Here is a 7744-nt window from a genome sequence, read left to right as displayed (position 1 = left end):
TACCCTATCAACCTGAGAAATCCTCGCAAATGCTTTATGGATCTGGGGATTTTCCATTCCTTAATGGCTTTAATTTTGCTAGGTTCTACCTTAACTCCTTCATGAGATACAATATGACCCAGATATTCCACCTCTTGTACTCCAAAGAAACATTTGGATCTTTTTGCATATAATTGTTTCTCCTCCAATAGTTGTAGCACCCTGTCAACATGTTCAACATGATCCTTCCAAGACTTGCTGTAGATTAGTATATCATCAAAAAATACTAATACAAATTTTCTAAGGAATGGTTTGAAAATGGAATTCATCAAACCTTGAAATGTTGAAGGTGCATTGGTAAGGCCAAAAGGCATGACCAAAAATTGATAATGACCCTCATGAGTTCTAAATGTTGTTTTTGGAATGTCTTCAGTCTTCATTCTGATTTGATGATATCCTGAACGAATATCCAACTTGGTGAAGTAAATTGATCCATGCAATTCATCTAGTAATTCATCAATGACAGGAATGGGAAACTTATCTTTAATAGTGAGCTTGTTGAGCTCCCTATAATCCAGACACATGTGCCATGGTCCATCCTTCTTGTGCACTAATACTACTGGAGCAGAGAAAGAACTTTGACTTGGTTGAATTATACCAACCTCTAGCATTTCTGCAACCATACGTTCAATTTCACTCTTTTGGGCATAGGGATATCTGTACGGCCTGATGTTTGGAGGAACACTTCCTAGAATCAAATGAATAGCATGATCATGATCATGAATAGGTGGGAGACCTTTGGGAGTCTCAAATACCTTGAAATGATTGTCCAAGACTTTTTGGAGATCTAGAGAAATAGATGATTGCAATGTGGAAACATCTAGTGAACATAATTGTGCAATTACACCCCTTTGTTCCTTGTTTAGAAGCTTTGTCATACTATTAGAGCTAATTATCTTTCCCAATTTCCCTACAATACCCCTTAATTCAACTTCCTTTCCTTCCACAGAAAATTTCATGAAATGTTCTTGAAAATTAAAAGCTATTGTACCCAAGGATTGTAGCCATTGGACTCCTAGTACAACATCAGCACCTCCCATTGGAATGGAAAGCATTGGGCTAGTCAATACATATTCTCCAATTGATAGCTTGATATTATGGCACTTTCCAGAGCAATTTATTGTTCCTCCATTTGAAACCATCACTCAACACTCTGGTGTTGTATATAAGAAGCAATTCAATTCTTTTGCTACATTACAATGAATAAAATTGTGGGTACTTCCTGAATCAATCAACACTATTACCTTTTTCTTCTTGATTTGTCCTTCTATCTTGATGGTTTGAGGAGTGGTAATTCCCACCAATGCATTACAAGATATGGTCGGATTCATTTCTTCTTTATCTAGGCTTTGTTCCTAGAGTATATCCTCTTTTTTCGACCTTTCTTTCTCCTTTTTGTCTTCCTCTTCGCAATCTATGTATAATAATTTCTTCTCAGCACACTTATGATCTTTAGTGTATTTTCTATCACAACTGTAACAAAGCCCTTTTGCTCTTTTTTCTTCCAATTTTTGTGGTGTCAACCTTATAGGTTGTGGAAGACTAGGGGCAACCACACTTCCATCTTTATAGTTGTGAGTGGTATGCTTCCTGGTTGCCATAATTTTGCTTTCCATTTTTCTTGCTAACCTGAATGCCTTCTCTAATGAATCAGGTTCTTAAAGGTGAACATCATGTTGGATATTATCCTTTAAAGTCCTTATGAACACATCAATCCTATGCTCCTCTGGAATATTTTTTACCCTTATGTTCAATTTTTGGAACTCCTCAATGTGCTCCATTATTGAACCCTTTTGTTTGAGACTTATCAATTGGCTAAAACAAGTGTTGTTTTTTGTATCCTCATAATTTGCTATCAATTGTTCCGTAAAAATTGACCAAGTGATCTTTTTTTACGAGATCAAAGCCATTGATACCATACAAACTGATTTGGTTCCAAATATAAAGTTGCAATACGTACCTTTTGTGCGTTTTGCACAATATTGAGATCGAAAAATTGCTCCATTTGTAATATCCATGTTGCGGGATCCTTGCCATCAAACTTCCTCATATCGATTTTTGGAATATGGTGGGTCTTCGATCCCACATTAGAGTCTAAGGAATCATGATTAACATTTCTTTTGTTCGCATCATGAGTTTCCTTTACTACCTTTTCACCATTAGTAAGTATTTCTTGTAGAAAATTTGTCAAATCTGTCTTCAAATCTGCCATGCCTGTCTTCAAATTTGTGTTCAAATCTATCTTCAAGTTGTCCATCTTAGCTTCCATGCCATTCATATTAGCTTCCATGCCATTTATCTTAGCTTCTGTTAGCTTTTGTGAGAGTGACATTTGTTGCACTTGTTCTTGTAATTTTGAAATATCATGTAGCATTTCTTCCTCTTCTTCATGAGTCATGCTAGAGCTTTCAAGTTGTTTACTAGGTGTTTGCATTTTCTTTCCTCGGGGCATTAGTTACCAATAATAATTCTCTACTATGCTCTTTGAATTCCTTCAAACTAAATTTTCAAACCAAGCTTAAGAAAAAATTTAAAAAAATGTACACACCTTTTTTCACTTTGTAGGAGCTCGATATTGCCTCTAATGTATCTCTGTACTTTCTGATCATCAAGTTTTGAAATTGAAACCTGCAGTGTCCCTCTATGTCCTCTTTCCAATGCCACCAGTCTGACCCAAATTGGATTCTCCAAGGAAGAGTTATGTGAAATCTCTCACAGTGACTTGATTATAGACTAGTTCAGTAGAGCGAACTTGTACGACGTGCCACGAGTCACTGTTTCGACCTTTCACTCTAAAAAATATCTACAAGAAACTACAGTCCGTCCTATTTTTGCAACTTCTTACGAAATTTCAATCTGATGCTCAGAGAGAAAGTTATGACGATTGTCCCCAGGTCACCTGTTTGGAATGTAATTTAGGAGTCTGCCAAAAGACCAACTTCGTCAGATCATATCTATGCAAATACAGTGCAAAAAGCTCTGAAATTTGGACCCGAGGTTCAGCACAATGTCTTCTCAAATGGGATTTTTTTTGAGCTTCTGAAACGTCATAGAAAAAAAGTTATAGCAAGAATTCCACGATGACCTATTTGGAGCAGCGAAACCCTAGAATCCAAGGCTCTGAAACCAAATGTTATGAAACCAGTTCAAGAAAAGATAGAAAAGATAGATAAACGCCTTAGAATTCAGCCTCTTCACGGGGATAGCCTCCTTTACATTACATAAATTAACAATTCTTCAATGATTCAAATGACAAAACCTCCTTTCTATATATAGGAGTCTAAGGAGTCTAGGGACCCAACATGTACAAACATATCAAATATGGTTAGTTCAAAAATCAACCATCATAAACCATAGTCATAGATCACATGCATAATCAAAACTAAAATCAAACATTGATACATATCCTTCAATCTATCCTTTGATTCTACCTTTATCCTTTGTCCTTTTCATATGCACACTGGATAGGTTGGAACACCTGACGAACACCTAGTGCCTTGTCTTCAATTGTCTACACATACACACAATGTACAACACACAAAATACATACACCCACACCCGACACATAACACAATGCATACACCTACACCTAGTGTATGACACAATAGAATGCATACATCTACACCTGGTGTACAACACAACACAACACAACATGTATACATACATAGAGTACAACACAACGAATACACATGTCACCATACCATAGGTACATAATGCACATACATAGTACCAGATGTTCACAACACAAAATGTACATCATGCACACAATACCACATGTACACTAGTACCATATGTATGACATCTACAAAGTACCACCTATACATAACACCACCTACAAAATGTGTACACAACACCACATGTACACGACACCATCTGCACAACGTGTAAACAATGACACATGTACATTGCACCACCTATAAAATGTGTACACAATACCACATGTACACAACACCACATGCACACAACACCACATGTATAATCATGCACACAAAACCATATGTACATAGCACCACATGTACAACTTGTATACAACACCATATGTACATAGCACTGCATATAAAACATCTACATACCACCATATGTACACAACACCACATATCCAATATAACCACCCTCCTCCCACATCCACCCAAGTAACCATACAATCGGGGTAAATGTACGATAAGAGAGGCCACTTTGAAGGGATTCAACCTCCTTAGTGACCTTAAGGAAATGGAATCAATGGAACACATCAACCATACTTCCACATCAATAAAAACACCCCCAGGAAACATCTTAGCCACTCAGACATCATGCCGCTGGGTCCCACTGATCTTTTATACCTCTTGACCTCTGGATGCTCTCATTGTTATAGCACCATTTACCACTCTTGGTATATATGATGCTTTTTTATGGCCTATGGAAACCCTTCCTTCCAACTTGGTCCAAATATATAAAAAATAGTGTTTTATTCCCTGTACACTACTTTGGAGCTAGAGAAAGACTCACGTGAAGTTTCTCCATGTTATTTATAGCTTACTGCGATAAAAGAAATGTTGTCTTGTTTCCGAAATTAACTATTTCTATGCACCAAATTATGTTTTAATTCATATATGAATGTCATTTTGATGTATGATCAATCATTTGTTTATAAGATATAAAGTCAATTTCATGCATATGCTTTACTTCTATACTACTATGTATGTTCGAATTGAATGATTTTCAGGTTTGAAGAACATTGGGAGTTGCAAAAGGTTTGAACCCTGCGGGACCTACTCGAACGAAGGAAATCCGGGTATGGTCACTCTTACGTAGTTTGATAATATAAGCATCTTGCCTGAGCTATTTGAGTATTTCTTGTTGTAGTTTGCTTGACCTCTGTTGGGGTTCTAACCCAAAGCCCTAGGGTGCTTTCACCCGAAACATAATTGGTGACTTCGCTGGGGATAACAATCTTGTTATTCCTGGTTTGGGTTTTTCATTCTCAATCAGGGCTCAGTCTTTGGTTTGTTTATGGTTACAGTCTTATTTGGTCTACTATAGTCCCAGGCCTCAAGTCTGATCTTTTGGATCAAACTTTGTCTTTTATTTTTCCTTGCAAAGCTTTGTATATGCTCTTTACTTTGTTTACATTCATGTATACACACTTGTTTCTGTAAAGTGAACTTGTGTATGCACGAGTTTCCTATGTTAGGAGCATGTGTGCATGCCCTTGTGTTTGCACACAATCGTGTATGCAAATTTTTACATTGTTTTTTCAAATATTTCAGCCCAAATAGATTTGTTTCCTGGTCTTTCCAGTCCCTGTGTGGTCAATTGCTATCTAAAGAATTTAATTATTCTACAAGCTTACTGTTTCAAAGTCTCTTCCTCATTGAAAATATTTGGCCTAGGTTTTCGTCTTTAGCAAGTTTGTAATTTGTGTTTTGGCACACAAGACTTCATCCTGAAGTTCTTGATTGTTCTGGTCCTCCAGAACACAAGTGTCGAGCCGTAAAAAGGGTCATTTTCACCTCTAATTACCTCACATTAACTTGTCAATCCAGGAACAATTTGTTGTTTCAAAGAGTGTACTCACTTTGAGGTTGTCATTTTCCAAAGTAATGCTAGTAGTACAGTGCTCAAAATACAAGAGTAAATGGATGCTTAAAACAAGATCTACTTACAGCAAAGCACTTTAAAGCCTAAATCATGCATTCGGAAAACTAAGTAAATTATCAGTCAAGGGTACAGTAACAATAACTCATCCCTCTATAAACTGATGTAACTGAAGACAATCAAGGAACAGATCATCAACTTGGGAACTAAACAACAAATTCCAATGCTCACTACAGTTTCAGATCGTTCAATGCAATGGAAATGTAAATAACAGGAAATGGAACATCAACTAGGAAAAAGTAACATCAAATGATTCTTATAAACAACAACACTTTAATCTACAGGAATAAGTGTAGCAATCGTATCCTACAAAAATCAGATGGTAATCTTTACTCTAAGAATAAATCGGATAGCACACGAAAATAGAATGGCAACTTATTAGCAATGAAATATAGAACAATGCTTGGAGCCAATTGTGAATGTATAGTAAACTGAAATAAATAACACACACAGCACACCTTGATATTGAGAGAAACAGTAATCTGACTCTGATACCACAAATATTAATCTCAGTTATAACGGATAACGATCGCGATTCGTAATGGAACAACAATGTCAATTGAACAACAATTGTAATTAAGTATAAACCATAGATGAATACAGTAATACCAACTTAAGAATGTTACAGCCCGGTTACTTTGTAATTGAACAACAATAGCATTATGTAAAGAACAGTAATGTTACATCAATGATTTAAAGGAACAACAATGTGTTATAAAGTTAGAATGAACAATACGACATTCCTGTTACATAGAATGATATTGTAAATATAACAGAGCTGTGATATAAAATAACAAAACACACCAGATTACCGATCAAAGTTGATAATGAAAACCACGCACGAATTAAAGATAATGGTACAAGAGCAAGTGTTCCACCAGGGCTAGGCCCTTAGCCTCCAGGGATACACCGCTTGAGATTATTCTAGGATCAAAGGTGGAACAACAACCAGATTTATATTAAAGCATCCAAACAAAGTTACAGTGGATCACTTCTCAACAAGAGTCGATGATCAAAGTTTTAAACATAAAGAGAAATTACATAAGAGTAACAACAGCCATCCCCGGGCTACCAGTGCTAGCCTTTTTTTATAACAGCCAAGCGTAGATATCAATGATGGAAAAATAGTTAAGATTGTGATCCCTCAGGATCAAAGGATCCTGAGGGATTCGCCAAATTGTTAATTTCGGTTATCCCTTTGTTTTCTTGCGCCGATTCGATATCTCCTTTTCCTTTCCTTGGCTGATACACTTTCATTTGGATCGCCTTGTCTGCATATGGTTTCCTACCACAGGGATAACAGTTAACTCTACCCTGTCTTTTTCCTTGGGACGACAATATTTTGTTTTTCCCTTTTTCTGCATAAGAAAATGGCGATTATTAGTTGCTTTGCATTACATACAAATCTCATAAATTTTGCCATTATATCTTATTATTTACCTAGCTCATGATGCAAAGGGATTATGAGTTTTTAAAGAAAAGATGACAAAATAATCAATAAGACATACCTTCTTCAGTACTCCACACACCCCCCTGCTTATTCTTTTTCATGCCCTCATGAAAACATTGTAGTTGACATGTAAGGCAATGAGAGAGTAAGCTGGAGACGGGATCTCATGTGGTGGTCTACAGCCATGTTGCCTAACTAGGTGTTCAAAAAGATGGCCTGTCTGGCCCTCAGGCATCTCATACAGGGTTGGTACCTAGGTGTAGGGTGCCAAATAATTGGACTCCTGAACCTATATCCTAACCAAGATGGCCCTGCCCTCAAGATAAGTTCACCATAGAGGCTCAAGCGATCAATGACTAACTTAAATTTTTCATAATTAAATGGTTCCCCGAGTTGGATATTCGGATTAGAGGTTTGATAGCGAAATTTAGCAGCTTCTATGGAAAGGTCCTTGATGGTAAAGAAGTATTCTATCCATTTCCGATTGATGGCTATATGAATGGGTCCTAATGCTTCAATCACACCCAGAGTCCTCATGAGACTCCTGTGTTTATTCCATAACTATAATGGATCTCTACGCTCAGCTCTATAATCTGTTTTCTTGTCTTTGGAAGGAAT

This window comes from Pinus tabuliformis, chromosome 4_2, assembly GCF_031772625.1.
Source record: "Pinus tabuliformis cultivar Carrire ecotype Pingquan chromosome 4_2, CPIR1, whole genome shotgun sequence".
In the NCBI taxonomy this organism is placed as follows: domain Eukaryota; kingdom Viridiplantae; phylum Streptophyta; class Pinopsida; order Pinales; family Pinaceae; genus Pinus; species Pinus tabuliformis.
This window is presented reverse-complemented; position numbering follows the sequence as displayed.